Raw genomic sequence first — 17,982 nt, forward strand, 5'->3', positions numbered from 1 at the left:
AGCAGAATGGGATGTTTCTATATCCCCATCCCACCATCCTACGATGAGACCCTTGTGCCTCCTGCCCTCCTGTTGCACCGCCGCTGTGAGGCGCAGTGGAACCTTCCCTCCTCAGAATTGTGAGTTTGCACACACAACTCCATGGTGGAGCCTGTGTACCAGGGGCTTTCTCCCCCCATGTGTACATGGGATGCAGCAGGGCATGCTGCCCTGCTGCTAGGTTTTGGTGGCGGCCCAGCATGGCCACCACCGTGCATAATCGGTCATTGTGCCTGTTGAAAGGAGGGAAAGGGAAGGTGATTGGAAGTTGCTTTGAGACTCCTTCAAGCAGAGGAAAGCTGGGCATAAAACCTTGTCTTCTTCTAAAGTCTTTGTGAACAGATGAGGGGTGGAAGACAACATTTAAAAAATGTTTTGGAATTGTTGTACTCATTTAAAAAACTAACTGAAAACTGATGCTTAGTCATGAAAATTTGTTTTGATCACAGATACAAAATATGCCTGCTTACATAATGTATACTATCAAACCTGACTGCTGAACAGATCAATCATTCTGACAGTCCAAATAAAGGAGTGACTCAGTTCACATAAACTGTTAAATCTTAGCTGGGAAATACATGAGCAACAATTGTGCTTCCATACACTCTCCTCCCACATGTGTATTAACTCCCAACAATGCTTCTTGGTTCATGGCAAATCACAGATTGCTTTGACAGCTGACCTGGACGTAACATGATCTGCACAAACCATAGTTTACCCACTTTGGATGCAACAACAAACTTTGGTTTGCTGTAAACCTATGGGTGGGTGGGAGATGGGAACAAAAGATGGGAAGGGAGAAAGGAGCTGATTCAAATGGGTATCTGTGTTGAACTGAAACAGCAGAACAAAGTTTGAGTCCCACCTTTAAGACCAAAAATGTTTTATTCAGGGTATATGCTTTTGTATGCATGCACACTTCTTCAGATACATTGAAACAGAAGTCACCAACCATTAAATATAGGTAGAGGATGGGGAGGGTGTTGCCAAGAAAAGCTAATTAGAGTCAAGTATAAGTAACTGTGCAATAAATTGGATTAAGGCAAGTGGTTAAACCTGTGAATAGCAGCAGATTAGCATATAGCATAAAAAGAGTTTACAGTCAGATGCAAGAATTGAATTATATTAGCATGATCAGTGAGATAAAAAAGCAGTATTTCTGTTAAACAATAAGGGTTGATTGTCCTGAGTGTTGCAATAACTTGTAAATCAGCAATCTCCCATTCTACTCTGTCTCTGAGATTCCTCTGCAATAAAACAGGTACTCTGAAGTCCCCCACTGAAAGTCCTGGAAGGCTGAAGTATTCTCCTACACATTTCTCTGTTTTGTGATTCTTGATGTTAGATTTGTGTCCATTTATCCTTTGGTGCAGGGTTTGACCTGCTTGCTGTATGTAGCGAATTGAAGGGCATTGTTGGCATTTAACAGCACATACAGTGTGAATGAGCCTGAGATTGTGTAGTTGATGTTGTTAGGTCCAGTGATTATGTTGTCTGAGTTTATGTGGAAGCAAAGCTGGCTACTGGGTTTATTGAAAGTTCTGGTACCAGTGCATTTTCAAAGTAGATGTTGTACTATCGTGGGAGAAGAGTTGTTTAAGACTGAGGGGCTTTCTGAGGGCAAAAGGAGTGTACCAAGCATCTTCAAATGCCAATGGAAGTTGTAAATCTGTTCACCATTGAAGTTATAGTTACTACAGCATTTAATCCAAAAGCTGGCTATATCACAAGGCCTAGCATGAGGACACTAAGTGGCAGATTTGGGTTGCCATATATATGGCAAATCTACAGTTTATTTGTTGTATTTTATGGACCAGACTCCTGTGCCAAGCAAATAGCTCTCTCTCTCTCTCTCTCTCTCTCTCTCTCTCTCATTCTCTCTCGTTCAATCTAGGTTTATGCATAACAATTTCACTGTCACCAATGGTGAACTGTAGGTGGGTCTGTAACCATTTACTAATTACCCACCAGTAACTAAATTCCCCACTAGCAACTGAAAACTCAAACTTCAGAATGTAGCTGAAGCCTCACACATTGCAAAGTGGCAATTGGAAGCAATTGGCATGGTTTATAACTTGGACATAGAAACAGAGCAATTTTCGTTTGGGAGCTGACTATGCATGGTGACTGAGGTGTTTCTGACTGGCTGTTTTAAGACTTCCCAATATTCAAAGTGAGGCTGCTTGAGGGCTGCTATTGCCTGCTTGACTATCTCCTTGCATTCTTGTAAACACTCTGAGTACAGTAAATATTTTCATACATGTGGTTTCCATTAAGTTGATGGGAAACAGATTTCAAGTACTATTTAGTCATGGCCCATAAAGGGTTAGTTTATTTAGAGCAGGGGTAGTCAAACTGCAGCCCTCCAGATGTCCATGGACTACAATTCCCAGGAGCCCCTGCCAGTGAATGCTGGCAGGGGCTCCTGGGAATTGTAGTCCATGGACATCTGGAGGGCCGCAGTTTGACTACCCCTGATTTAGAGCAATAACTTAGGAAGATGGGGGTAGGGCCAGTGCTGGTTACAACTGCTGTTTATTTATTTGTTTATTTTATTTATAATTTGATTTATATTCCACCTCTCTTGACAAAACTGAAGCAGCTTACAGAATAAAAATATAAAACAATATAACCCATTAAAAACCCTACAATATTAAAACCCAATCTTCCAGAACAAATAACAATATTACAGCAGATGGCAGAATAAAACAATCCTTCTCACTATTCCAGACAGCTGTTTCAGCCTACAACTGCATCCACCTGCTGATATTACTCACAGGCTCAGATCTTCCTTGCCAAGCAGATAATGCTTAGCATTGGGCAGGACCTCCAGTTTGTGACTCCGGGCATCCCTGCCCCCAAGCCTCAACCAAATGCCTTTTGGAAGAGCTCCATCTTGCAAGCCCTGCAGCTCCATCAGGGCCCTCAGCTTTTCCAGGAACTCATTCCACCAGGTTGGGGCCAGGGCCACAAAGGCCCTGGCTCTTGTTGAGGCCAGATGAATGTCCCGGGAGTCCGGTACAGCCAGAAAATTCATACCCACAGAGCAAAGAGCCCTGATGGAGCATAAGCAGATAAGCAGTCCCTCAGATAGGTAGGACCCAAGCTGTGTATAGCCTTAAAGGTCAAAACCAAAACCTTGAACTTGATCCAGAAGCAAACCGGTAGCCAGTGCAGTTGTCTCAGCACAGGCCCTCCAAGATGCCCTAGCGAGGACCCTTGTAGCCATATACTGTACTAGTTGCAATTTCCGAGTCAGGGACAAGGGTAGGCCCATGTAGAGCAAGTTATAGAAATCTAACCTGGAAGTGACTATTGCATGGATCACTGTTGCCAAGTGTTCCAAGGACAGATAGGGCATTAATAGCTGCTCTTGGCGGTTGCTGGAAAAATGCCATCCGGGCTACATTCGTGATCTGAGCCTCTGTGGAAAGGGGGACATCAAAGACCACCCCCAAATTCATGGCTACTGGTGCAGGTGTTAACTGCACCCCATCCAGGCATGGGAGGTGTGCTGACTGATTCTGTTATTTCCTACCCAGCCACAGGACTTCCAACTTGGAGGGCTTGAGTTTCAGACAACTTTACCTGAGCCACCCAGTCACTGCTTCCAAACAAATAGCAAATGTATCCAGGGGGGAGTCCAGTCAGCTGTCCAACAGAAGGTAGAGCTGGGTGTCATCTGCATATTGATGACAACCCAGCCCAAAGCCCCAGACCAGCTGAGTTAGAGGACGCATATAGATGTTAAAAAGTGTGGGGAAGAGTATCGCCCCCTGTGACCCTCTACAAGGGAGTGCCAAGGGGTCCAACAACTCATCCCCCACAGCAACCCTCTATGTATGGTTCCAGAGGAAGGAGACCAGCCATTCCAGCTCAGTCCTGCTCCAGTCATGGCAAGGCGGTGGGCCAATAGTTCATGGTCAACCACATCAAAAGTGGCCAACAGATCTAAAAGAATGAAGATAGCTGAACTACCCCGGTTCAGCTGGTGTCAGATATCATCTGTGACAGCTACCAGCACAGTCTCCACCCAGTGGCCAGGATGGAAGCTAGACTGGTATGAATCTAGTGCCAAAGTTTCTTCCAAAAATGCCAGGAGCTGATCCGCCATGGCCTGCTCTGCTACATTTCCCAGGATTGCAAGATGCAAGACCAGGCAGTAGTTGGCGGGGTCCCACGGGTCTAGCAATGATGTTAGAAGCTATAGGACAGTTGCTATGATACAAAAAGTATTATTCTACCCATCCAAGCAGAAAAGCAAAACAAAAACAGTATGCCAGCAGAGAATAATCTAGATGCCTTCACATTATTGTCCTCACTCCAAAATATCACATTCCATTTATTTGCCCATTTAACAATTCACTACTTGATATCCAGAAAACTTTAGAAAAAGAGAGGGAAAAATGGAACTGACTATTTGTTGTGAACAGAGTTTGGTATATGAGGAAGGACTGTGGATGAGAAAACAGCAAGCACTGCATTTCAAGATGAACAAGAGCGGATTTGGGTCATCACCACAGGGAACTTATCACTCAATTAAAAGCTAGAACATCTCTCAGATGCACAGTAACCACCACCTTCTTATGCAACATGAAGGGCTTCCATTGCTTGGTGTCACGTAAGCCACCGACTCTCTTTTCCAGGGTCAATAAAATAATGTTCAAGTGCTTTCGAAGCCACTTTCCGATGTTAACTGTACACTTGTCACTGGGGAGTTAATTACTGCCAAGAGCTCATAAATATTCTTTCAACAAGCAGCGAAAGGATACTAAAGCAAAACGAGACTGAAGCCTTAGTCACTGTGCGCTAGTGTTAAGGGTCCTCCTGATTCTCTCTCTCTGTGCATGAAGTTGACAGCCAGAAGGTGGAAAGCTAGATATTACAGGAAACACTAAGCTTTAAATGGCACCCATTGGGTCAATAAATATCAGATGCATTTGAGACAGCCATCATTTGTGGTTACTACCACTCATTTCCTCTTTCAAGCCATATGTTGGTCTTCCTCCCATTTGGACAGGTGCAGGGAGAAGACAGGAAGCAGCAGGAATATATCCTGCCCCTTGGAAGAAGCCCTTTCCAACTGGAGTGTAAATAATCGCTTGAGGGAAAGAATCCAAGGTTGCTGTCCCTACCAGAAAACTAGTGGCACTTATCTCTAGTGAGCAGATTTTTGGGTGCCAGTAATACTGTAGCATGTGTGTTTGTGTGTGTGTGTGTGTAGGGGCTTACAGACTGCCATCAGACTACACTTTAGATGTCCATAAAATGAAGTATGCTTCAGTTGCACAATGAATCCTTCATATCTGACTCATGTGTACACACATACTAGTTCACACAGAGGCATAGGAAACAGTTCAAGAAAAAGAACAGATATATTTACATTCCTCTTGAATTTGGTGAGGAAGTCCAATAAAGAAACCAATCAACCAGTTCAGCATCTCTGTATTTTGTTTCTCCTCCTTCTGCCACCCTCTAATGGGTCATACTCTACTAGGGTTCCTTCTTCTAGCTGTGAGTGGACATCAGTATATTCCAGGAAGACATATTTAGCAGTGGGCTGTGGGATTGGGGATCCAAAATGCAGAGATACCACCTAGGTCCCACATACAAAGACATTTAAGTTGACTGGGCAAGGACAGTCAATTCCTATGTGTTCTACGGGTTCTCCTATGTGTTTTATATGTTTGTCTACTGGCATTTAGCTACCATTACCTCTGTCTTTGCTCCTGCATTTCTGCCCTCTCTTATGGTCAGGTCTGGAGCACACGCAATGCCCCATGTGGATGCTTCAAAGACCTTGAAAAGCAATACCACTTTAGAAACGTATAAAGCATGAGCAGACATGGAGAGTTCCTGCCTTATCCTTTTCCTGACAGAAGGGGAAAGTGGGGATGTTATCCCCTGCTGGAAAAGTCAGTGTTACAAGGGATGTGGGAAATATTCAATGCAGTTCTAACCCATTTCATTGCCACCTCTCAAAGATGGAGATGGGACTTACTTTATTCCTGCAAATACAAGTGGAAAATTCAAAAATGAAGTATTTTCCTTTCAGACTTATGACTGATAAAGCAGTATAATAGATAATTCATGCTGCTCTAAAACTCTTAGATCATCAGAGGATTTGAAGTTGGGAGCTTTCCACTCTAGCAGAATACAGAACACCTTCAAGTCTTTGGCGCAGGAATGCAGTCTGGGGCTCTGCCAAGCATAGTGTTCCTGCAGCATAGTGGAAAGGCCATGCTACAGAGCATCTGAGTGCTTTTGTTTTTACGTGCCTCAGATCCCTCCATCTTCTTCATCAAGGCAACAAAACTACAGATACTCAGATTCTGGAACACACTAGAAGACGCAAATGAGTGCTGAAGTTCAGTTTGTGCAATTTATTCATTTTCCAAAGTACATGAATTTCAAAGAAGACATTCAGAATCAGAAGCTGTGGCTTTTCAGATGATGATTACAGAAATAAACTTGAATTACGCTAGTATTGTCAAGGATATTTACTTTGACACAAAAGGATACAAAGCAAATCATATAAACAAATGAGATTCAGGACAGAAAATTTTGTCACACTTACTACAATGACACTTGCTGTGAATGATAATGATATGATGAGTTCAATGTATAACCTTTTCATGCAGTTTGGGGGGTTGGTATGATAATGAGATCAGCACACATTTCCTAATAAATTGTCTTTTGTTTTCACCATACTGTTAGTGACTTCTATTTTCAAATCTTTCCCCCATCTCTATTTTCCCAACGGGAAAAAATCCAGACTTGCTTAGGAATAGTTGCTTGCAGCTATATATTTATTTATTTATTTAGATTTATATACCGCCCTCCCCGAAGGCTCAGGGCGGTTTACATTAAAACTAGTCAACGATACATGAAACAGTCTTCGTTAAAACATACAGTAATTAATAACAGTGGTTGTAACCATATAACAGAATAATGTAACAGTATAACAATATAATAAAATAATATAACGATGGAACGGTGCAATACCACACAATATCTAACACAATACTGTAGCTGAGTCCAGTGACACTTCGAAGACCAACAAAATGTTATTCAAGGTACTAGCAATCAAGCCCACTGCAGCTTAATGCAGCGGGCGCTAGACGACGGAGCTCCCATGCCGGCTTCGGAGGCGCCCGGGCGAAGGGGGACACACGCCGCCCCCGAGACAGGCGCGCCTCGCCCGGGGAGAGCGCCCCCTCAGAGCCCCTCGAATTAAGCTGGGGGGAGGGGGCGGGAGCGGGTGTGGGGGGGAAATCCCTGCTCTGCTCCCCTTCCCTTCCCATCTCATCCGCGGCCGCCACCGCCTCTCCTCCGTTCGCTCTCTCGGCCGCCCGCCGCCGCCTCTCTTACCCACAGAGTGCATGAGCCGGTGCCGCCAGGAGTCGAGTTCGCAGCAGATGCCCCTGCGCTCCGCCGTGCAGCGGGGGCTCAGGCACTGCGAGGGCGCGGGAGCCGCGGCGGCCATTCTGTCTGTTCCCTTTTCCATCTGACCTCACGGCCGCGCGCGCGACGCCCCGGCCACCCCGCCGAAACGGGTCCCTCAGCGGCAGAGGCGAGTGGGGTGCTCGCCACCGCCTTTTCCACGGCTGGGGAGAAAAGGAGGCTGAGGCCGGGCGGCGGCAGCGGGTGCTCGGCATGGGCGGCGAGACACATTGGCGAACCCATTGTAAGGAAGGGCTCCCCTGGGGGACGACGAAACCCAGAACGCTCCGCGCCGCATTCATGGGCCGCCTGCACGCTTAACTGATGGCGATGCATGCTGGGAGTAGTAGTTTCCGGGGCTTCCGCTCGGGCAAGTTCTCCGAAGGAGGGAAATTTCCTAGGTAGGGCTTTTTTTGTGGCGCGGCGCGAGGGGGGTGGTGTAAAGAAAAATTAACTAATTAAGAGCTACAGAGAGGTCGTTAGGCAGGGAGCCCCCGGCAGCCGCGCTCTGCACGGCTGCTGGCGGTTCCATTTGCAGGCGGGCTGAAGCGGCGAGAGGCGCTTTGCGCCTCTCGACGCTTCAGCCCGCCGGGCAGGGAGTCCCCGGCTGCCAGGGGCTCCCTTGCCGGCAGCCTGATGCGTCGGAGGCGTTTCGCGCCTCTCGACACGTCAGGCCGCCCTCAAGTAAGCAACTGCGAGCCGCGCTCTGCACGGCTCGCAGTTCCTTCCTTCAGCAGGTTAGGACTCGGCCGGGCCAATCGGCAGGCGCTTCGCGCCTGCCAATAGGCCCGGCCGATGGTCTGTCAGGAGGAAGGGGCCAATCCGGCCCCTTCCTCATCACGGACAAAGCCCTCCGCCTGAGGGCTTAGCGAATTATTTAGTCCGCGGCGCCCGCGGCGCCGCGGGCATGTTAAGGATAATATTTATCCAGATTGCACTCAAAGGGTGCTTGTAAATGGTTTGTCACCTTCTTGGAGAGGAGTGGAATGCCTCAGGGATCTGTCCTGGGCCCTGTGTTGTTCAACTTATTTATAAATTATTCGGATGAACGAATAGAGAGGGTGCTTATTAAATTTGCAGATGATACTAAACTGAGAGGGGTAACAAACACAACCGAAGACAGAATCAGAATAGAGGATGTTCTTGACAGGCTACAAAACTTGGCTAAAATACATAAAATGAATTTCAATAGTGATAAATGTAAAGTTTTTCATTTTGGTAGGAAAAATAAAATGCATCACTATAGGATGGGCAAGACTTGTCCTTGCAGCACTACATGGAATTCATTTGAGCTGTAAACATGTGACAGAAGGCCATGAGATATCAGTTATGTCTTAGAGGGCATGTTATTTTCTTATCAATCTCAAAGTCAGAACACTAGGCAATGGGGTAGGAAAAACTAGAATGGGCTAGAGATTATTCTCTAGCCAATTTATAACTAGTACTAATTAAGCCCGCTGTGGCCAAAATACAGCGGGCCCTAGCATGATGGGTGGGTGAAGGGATGAGGCAAAGGAAGGAGGAAAAGGAGAAAGAGAGACAGAAAGACAGAAAGAAAGGGAGGAAGATAGAGACAGAAGAAGAGGGAGAGAAACAGGTAGCCAGAAATAGGCAGATGGAGGAGAGGGAGGAACGGAGAAAGGGAAAAACAAAGGGAATGCTGGGAGGAAGGGAAGGACAAAGGGAATGCTGGGAGGAAGGGAAGGACAAAGGGAATGCTGGGAGGAAGGGAGGAACAGAGGAAGGTAGGTGGCCTTGGGACCCTTGGCAGAAGGCTCGGGACAGCGGCGACAGTCTTTGAGGCCTACTGCCGGGCCCAGGAGCAGTCTCGGCTGCCCCAGGGGACGGCAGAAGGCTCGGGAAGGCGGCGGCAGACTTTGCGGCCTACTGCCGGGTCCAGGGGCAGGCTCGGCTGCCCCAGGGCCTGGCAGTAGCCTCGGGACGGCGGGAGTGGGCTTTGTGGCCTTCTGCCGGGCCCAAGGGCAGGTGAGCCTGCCCCAGGGCCCGGCAGAAGGCTCCGTGGGCGAGGGGAAGCCAGCTGGAGGACTTACCGCTGGGGAAGGCTTCTTCCTCCGGTGACTCTCCGGCCGGGCCAGGCGAGACTGGGCCAAGCAGCCAATGGGGAGCCGCACTTTGCGCGGCTCCCCATTGGCTGCTTGGCCCCCGAGTGACACTCGGAGAGCCCAATCAGGAGCCGTTTCGCGGCTCCTGATTGAGCCCTCCGAGTTTTTATCACGGACAGGGCCCGCCCTAATTCCTCCCCACTTGCCCTTACTCCTTTATTCTTCCTGCTCCTCTGGAGCGGGGGGAGGTTTAAAGATAGTAAGTATTTTCTTTAGCTCTCTTTATTAGTCTGTCCCATAAGAAGGGGGAAATTCTTCAGGTCAGAGTGGATAGCTCAATGTAAGTGTCAATCCGGTGTGTTGTTGCAGTGAAAAAGGCAAACTTTATGTTAGGGATTATTAGGAAAGGGATGGGGAGAGGGGAATGGCTGATATTATACTGTCCCTGTACAGATCTAAGGTGAGGCCTGTACTGTGTATAGTTCTGGTCACTGTATCTGAAAAAGAAAATCACAGAGCTGGAAAAAGTTCAGAAGAAGGCAACCAAGATGAGTAGGGGGTTAGAGCACCTTACCTATGAGGAAAGGCTGAAATGTCTGGGACTTTTCACTTTAGATGAAGTGACATCTAAGAGGGAACAAGACAAATTTATACAATTATGCATGGGTTAGAGAGGGCTGGCTAAGTTACATTTCTCTCCTACCCAAATACTGGAACTCCTGAGCATCCTATGAAATTGATGGGTGGTCAATTCAGAACAGACAAAGGAAATACTTCTTTACACAAAGAGTGATTTCAATGTGGAATTCATTGCCAGAGGATGTTATGAAGGCCACAGGAATAAACAGTTTAAAAGGGGGATTAGATAGATTGATGGAGGATAGGACTATCAGTAGTTACTAGTCATGGTAACTGAGGGGAACATCCACAATGACCGTTTATGCACTGGAGGTTTCATGCCAGGCTGCAGCTTGAAGTTTTAGTTGTGGCAGGTTGCCCCACCTCTACCTGCACCCACACGGGGGAGCATTTGGCCTGGTGCTCCTCATCTACCCCCAATTTTTGCCGTTGCACAGGAGCTGGGGCAGTGAAGTTCCCAGTGCGTAAATGGTCATTCAGAGGCAATAAACCTCTGAATCCCAGAGCCAGCAAGATCAGTGGAACTGGTTAGCCACTATGTGAGACAGGATGCTGGACTAGATGGCCCACTAGTCTGATCCAGCAGGGCTTTTCTTATGTTTTTTCCTCCTTCTATCTCCATAAATTTCAGCCTCGACATGGTGGCACATTGTGACATGCGTTTAATAACACTATACTAGTACTTTTTGTTTTGGACTTTGTATTTGTTGCGGGCCCATAATATTTGGACCAGTTATGGTTGCTACAGACTGAAAATAGGTACAAATAGGTGGATGCCATGATACGTTAGTGGAAAGTGCTGGTGATAGTGGATTTTCCCCATATTTCCCTCTCCCAGCATGCTTTTCTGACCCTAGGAAAGTTTTTTCCTGGGACAGCAAAACCTGTGTGGTTTAGTAGTTCATAAGTGTGCCTTTTGGACTACTAATGCTGGGAGCGATTGAGGGCAAAAGAAGAAGGGGACAACAGAGAATGAGGTGGCTGGATGGAGTCACTGAAGCAGTCAGGGCAAACTTAAATGGACTCCAGGAAATGGTAGAGGACAGGAAGGCCTGGAGGATACTTGTCCATGGGGTCACGATGGGTCGGACATGACTTTGCACCTAACAACAACAAGTGTGCCTTACCAGATAGGATTAAGGACATTAGATAGTAGATTATTTCTAGATTAAGGACATGAGAATTTACCACCAAATATAAAAGATGCATTCAGAATATGTCATGTAATGTTAAATGGTGACTTGGATGTAGCTGTTTAGATATGATCTTTAAGTAAAAAGGTTAGCAAGATTTAAGGGGCATCAAGTATGCTTAAATTTTCATCCATTTTACACAGGCTAAAACAGTACATCCTGTAGAACAATGTTGTGGTGGTAGTGGAGAAGGATGGGACAGGGGAAATTGCTTTATTTTTCTTATTAGTAATAATGCTTTAATGTGCTCAGAGCAAGTCAGATAACCACACAACCTAAAATAGAGATTCTCATTTAAATACTTATCATAAGCAATTGTCTGGCTGGCATGCAGATTTTTATAATGCAAGTGGCTGTAAATAATGGAAAGTCAATTAAAATAAATATCTTATCGGGGACAAATGCCATTAAATTACTAATAAAACATTTATGCCAAGGCATGCAAAATCTACCCTGTTTAGTTAATGAATAGAGCATATAATAATTTAAATAGCCAAACTACCTTGTCGGAAAACTGATGAAGACATAAATCTATGAAGAAGCACACTCCTATGCAAGTACATTTACTGATTTGACATGTTCTTGTTTTATCAGCTGCCCTTTAAATTCTATCTTGAAAGGAAGATGGAGGGGAAAGTCATTTTCTATTTGTATAACATTGTCATCTTGGGCTGATTTCACTTTTATTATCATCACCCATTATTTAAGGCTGCTGGATTAATTAAGCCTGCGGTCTACAGACAAAAGTTTTAATGAGGTCAGAGAGCTTAAAGTCTAATAATTTTTGGATTGAATCTTAAACCCTGTTTCTGCTTGTAGCATACTTTGTCCGTCATGGAGGCTTTCCTTTCCCAGAGACCACACTGCTCTGACATTAGTTACTCTTCTCCTCATTGAAAGTCTCTGAAGGAATGAGTGATGGCCACCACCCAAAACAGAAAAGGAAGCAAGCCTTAGGACAAAGGATGCCAGTCCCCCAGTTCTATAGCTCATCTCCAGGTGGAAAACAGGGCTGCTTTGGAGGGTGGACTCCATGGCTTTCTTATTTATTTATTTATTTATTTATTCGATTTATATAACATCCTCCCAGCAGGTTGGCTGGGGGTGGGGCAACATATAATTCATAATAAAAATTAACAACGATTAACAATGAAGATTAACAATGAAGATTAACAATGAATAACAACTTAAAACATTATCTTTGACTAGTAGTAACAGCAGTTGCAGGTGTTATTTCGTAGGGACTCTCTACTAGAAGATCTTTTCCAGATTAAGATCCTTTGGAGAAAGTGCCTTCTGTTGGGGGAGGGGGGGCTTAGATATTACAGGATCACTGGCCCCAACCAAATGTTTGGTTGAAGATCACTGTCTTGCAGGCCCTGAACCAGTTACATCAGGGCCCAGATCTCCTCAGGCTTATTCCACTAAATGGGGGCCAAGACTGAAAACGCCTTGGTCCTAGTTGAGGCCTGTCATACTTCCTTGGGGCCAGGGACCACCAACTGACTGGTGGTTGCAGAGCGAAGTGCTTTTTATAGGACAGAGAGATACACTAGGTACACTAGGGCCAGACTGCAAATGGCCTTAAAGGTAAGAACCAATACCATAAACCAGAGCTGGAATTTAACCAGAAGCCAGCACAACCACCAGAGTGCAGGCCAAATGTGGGCCCTTCAAGGTGTTCCTGTGAGGACCTAGGTAAATGTACCAGCTGCAATTTCCGGGTCAGGGATAAGGGTAGGCCCATAGAAGTTCAATCTAGAGGTGACTGTCACATGGATCACTGTGGCTAGGCGCTCCAAGGTAAAGTAGGGTGCTAGTAACTTGGCTTGGCGAAAGTGGAAAAACACCAGCCGTGCTACTGTCATCTGTGTCTCCATGGTATACTCCATTGTCCTTCCCCACCCTAAATTCAACCCCATTCCCAGTTCCTCTCCCAAAGGCTCCAGGTATTTCCCAATCTACTTAGGATCCAAACAACCATGCGTGCAGACTTCTTTTTATTCTTTAGCTGGCAGGTTGTCCTCTCAGCCAATACCACTTACTAGTGTTGCCTTATTTTCTTCAAGATTGAAACAATAAACAATCTTTGGAAGAAAAAGGAAGCAGCGCTTGTTAAGACATTGACTACCAGGAACAGAGATGGTCAGTTTATGTCTGCAACAGCCTGAAATTCATGCATTAAAAAAGGATTCAAATAAAGAAAAATTGTCAAGGCTTAATCATTGTTTTATACTCCATCACTCTCAACTTTTACATTCAGAGAGGAAATTGCTTTGATTCATCTGAGTTCTGCTTTGATAGCACAGATATACAGATCGATGGCTGTTGAACAAAACATAAGGAATGCTATTTCAACATAAATCAGAAGTTCAATGAAATACAATATTTAGTATGCCTTTGAACAGTTTTAACATTGAGGTTTTTCTAATGGCGAGGGGGAAAATGGGACAGAAAAATGGTATTGGATGCTTTTACATTCTCCCCCCAAAGATTGCCTTCGCTACAGAATGAGATATCTACCAAAAGAATCTATATTCATTTCATTGTAAGCACCACTAGATTCAGATGGGCAAACATTATACTGGATATCCATTGGTGGTTTTACCTACTAGGAACTGTTTTTCTGAACTTTCATGTAAAAAATCATACAGATTCTTTTCAGGTAATTTTACAGTCGGTTTTAGCATGGCATACCTAGCCAACAGACTTTTACAATCTATGTCAACTGATCTATGTCAACAGCCAATTGCATAAAAACACACACCTCTCATGCACCTGTGGATTTCCTTGATTATGAGAACAGCCAAACTTGGTCCATTCTAGGGGAAACCACAATGCCACTTCTGAAATAGGCTGGCAAAAAATCAGAATATATACTTTTAAAATTTACAACACAGACCAAAAATGTTTAGGTCCTCTGAATATGGAACAGCAGAGCTGAGTCATGAACAGCATAGAATCATGTCTGTGTAACTCCTAACCTGAAAGGTACAAAACAGTTGACCTTACATGTCCACTGTAGAATGGAATCAGTTCAACTGATTCAGAAGAACTGGCATGGGATATGGTCTTCACATGCTTCCTCCTTTCCCATGGCTCTGCTTAGGCACAGAGATACTGTTCACATCATAATAAGGACTTGGACATCTTATATTTGGCAAAATTTTGCCACAGCTTTTATTTATAACTGAGTGTTGCATTGCATGGGGAGAACATCCGCCATCTTGCAGCCAGCTGACCGCAAAGGCAGGATAAGATAGCAGGCCGCTACACTGGTTCTCCTGGTGAGCCTGCCGGGCACTCAGGGCCCATCAAAGACCTACTATCCCACAGGAGTTGACTCCTGGTGAAGCCCCCTGGGCGTCAGTCTCTTTTGGGTTCCCCGTTGCCAACTCTTGGTTGGGAAATTTATAGAAATTTAGGGGTAAAGCCTGGAGGCAGCAGGTTTTGGGGAGGGGAAAGGCCTCAGAAGTTTTAATGCCAAGAAGTCCACTTTTCAAAGCAGCCATTTTCTCCAGGGGAATTGAACTCATAGTCTAGAGATCAGTTCTAATTACAGGAGGTCTCCAGGCCCCTACTTAGAAGAACAAACAGTGGTCATTAACTTTTATGGGATTTTTGACACTATGAGAAAGGTGTTAACAGCTTTATCAACTTTTGGTTTATGCTGGATTGTTTTTCACAGCCAACATGAGACATTCTAGATGTTCTGAAAATAAAGTTTCTGAATTTTAGGAATGACAACTCTGTCAAGATTGTAGAGGAGAAAATGTGTCATAAATGTTTTGTGAAGCACTATTGCGAACAAGCATGTCTCCATTCTGCACAATCAATCTGCTGATCCTTTTAAAAAATCACAAGAACTAGCTATAAATCAGGTGTTGCTTATTTGCAGTTTTACAGAGACATCCTGAGTCATATAGTCCTGAATGACTTTGCCTTGACCTTGTGTGTATTTTTATAATACCCAAAGTGTTATGCTTCCAACTTTATATTAAAACAGTAAAATAGAAATGCTCTTATTTCTTATCTGAATCACTCCTTAACATTAAATTAAAAAATTAAATGCTGTAAAGGAAAACATCCAATCAGAACAATTCTCAAGACATTCATATACAGAGACCTTTCTGTATGTGACATAACCTCTATGTAAGCTGAAAATAGTTACTTCAGAAATATCATTAATACAGGGTCCATTTATTCCACCCTCTACTACCCTTTCCTCATTTTTCTGTTCAGAATTATAGGGATCCTGCTGTGGGAGGAAATGTACAACTCCTACCAGGCCAAATATATGAAAAACTATGCTTGTCTTCCTTCATCAAATCAATAGAGAAACTATATGCCCAGTGATTATAAAAGTGTACCTGTGCTTTATTTTAAAATACCTATTGCAGAACAAAATACTTTAAAAAGCAAAATTATGATTTATTGTTCATCCAGCATTTCTATTTTAAGTGATAACTACTAGGTAAAATAATAAAGATTAAAATAAAATAATGCCTATTTCAAGAATCCATATTTAATTTTTATTCCTACTAAACTCAAATCGTATTAAACAATAGCAATAAAAGCTTACTTCCAACTCATTCTAGCCTGGAAGATGCCCCCTTACCTTGATATCTTGACCTGGCTACCCGAGTGCTTGTCATGGACCGTTGATGCACTGGAGGTTTCATGCTGGGTTGCAGGCTGGAGTTTTAGTCATGGCAGGTTGCCCCACCTCTTCCTGCACCCTCATGGGGGAGCATTTGGCCTTGTGCACTTGATCAGCCCACGATCTGTGCTCCTGACAGGGGGGTGGAGCAGTGAAGTTCCCAGTGCATAAACGGTCAAGGTGACACAGAGACTAGACTACAGTAATGCATTTCATATTGGTCTTGCTTCAAAATCAGTTTGGAGATTAAAGTTGATGCAAAACACTATGGCTTGGCCATTACCAGGAGCTACATACATATTATGCCTATCCTGCAAGCAATCCATTGGCTATCACTTTTAAAATCCTTCATGACCCCAGTCTCTCATATCTGCAGGACTGCCTCTTCTACAGGGCCTGTTAAAGATGCAAACCCAAAAATGGGCAAAATTAACAACTGCCCATATATGCACTGCCTTTGTCCCCCCTCCCCCCCAACTTATGGAAGGCTGCCACTCTTTTGGATTTCTGAAAACTATGCAGAACTGAATAATTCACAAGGGTTTTTCTACATAGGAACACCTTTTTCATAGGAGAGGAATACATGACTGCATATATGTAAAGTCTGTGTTCTACTACTCAGCTATGCCACTCTCATAAGGTTTTATCTCTTGCTAGATTCCATGCATTTAGTTGTGTATGCAGACTAGTGGAACTGCAATTCAAACATCAGGGACTCATATTGGTATTGTCCAGCACACAGGATCCATCCTGTTACTGGATCATTTAAGCGGTCCAATCACTTTGAACTTGTGGAACTCATACTGGGCCAGTCACAGGCTTTGGCAGGAACCCCACATTGTATATAAATTCAGTTGGTTCAGTTCAGTTGTGTGTGATCTAATAAAGAGCTACAGTTTGGCATATGAGTGACACTGCACCTTACTGAACCCACTTATTTAATACACTTCCTTCAGCAGATCAGGAGAAACTGAAACTACAGAGTACGTTTTACATTATTATCCTTTATAGCAAGAGGTTCATTCTAAGTTTATCTTTCCCCTGCTTAGTAGATACCCTGAGCAACCATACTTGACATATGTTAGGATATTACTCATAGGTGAAAAACCCACTGGTATCAGCACATACTACAAAGTTCTGTTTGGTGGTTTGCAAATTACAACACCAGAGACTGGTGGCTTAAGTTATATATTATACTAGCCCCAAAGCTCATTGCATCCAGGAATGCTATGGGTGCTGGCAGTGGCCTCCCCACCCCCTGAGGGTGCTGTTGCCGCTCTGCCTGTGTGGGTTGCTGGTGGCTTGGTCAATGTCCCCGCAGCCAGCCGGCCTGCTGCTCGAGCTGGCAGCTGGGTTGAATGGCAGGCTGGCCAGGGTGCTATGGGATCTCCCTCCTGGCAGCCAGGGAGCAAGTGGCTGCGAAGCTCTGTGTGCACCTCATAGCTGGCTTCTGGGGGCAGGCACTCTAGGGGCCAGCCCAATCCCAAGCTTTGCTGGGTGCGCCTGGATTGGCCCATAGAGCCAGAAGGAATGTCTGGACACCCAAACAGGTCCCAGACGCCACTCTGCCCACAGTGGCTCTTCCAAAATATATAATGGTTAAGGATATATATTGTAGAATTTAAATTTCTTTAAACCTACTGTCTCATTTAAGATGTACCTCTTACTGAAGTATCACGCATGGGATTAATTTTGTTTTCTCATATTCATAGTGATGGAATTTTGAAAAGACTCATGCTGTTCTATGACTATAATAAAGATTTTGATTTGATAACTCAGCTAAAATATTTCCCTTACAGAAGAATAAATAACCTTCTAAGACAGAATCAGAATACAGAATGATCTTGATAGGCTTGAGAACTGGGCTAAACTAAATAAAATGAAATTCAATAGGGACAAATGTAAAGTTCTGCATTTAGGTAGGAAAACCCATAGACACCAATAT

General features: G+C 44.5%; 2 protein-coding genes across 3 annotated transcripts in view; one reads left to right on the plus strand and one right to left on the minus strand.

Annotated features, from left to right (window-relative positions):
• Positions 1-17,982, minus strand: part of DOCK2 (dedicator of cytokinesis 2) — a 430,014-nt gene that overhangs the window by 205,227 nt on the left and 206,805 nt on the right. The window lies entirely within an intron of this gene.
• Positions 1-17,982, plus strand: part of INSYN2B (inhibitory synaptic factor family member 2B) — a 148,519-nt gene that overhangs the window by 68,496 nt on the left and 62,041 nt on the right. The gene's annotated exons all lie outside the window — the stretch shown is intronic.

This window comes from Paroedura picta, chromosome 3 (assembly GCF_049243985.1).
Source record: "Paroedura picta isolate Pp20150507F chromosome 3, Ppicta_v3.0, whole genome shotgun sequence".
In the NCBI taxonomy this organism is placed as follows: domain Eukaryota; kingdom Metazoa; phylum Chordata; class Lepidosauria; order Squamata; family Gekkonidae; genus Paroedura; species Paroedura picta.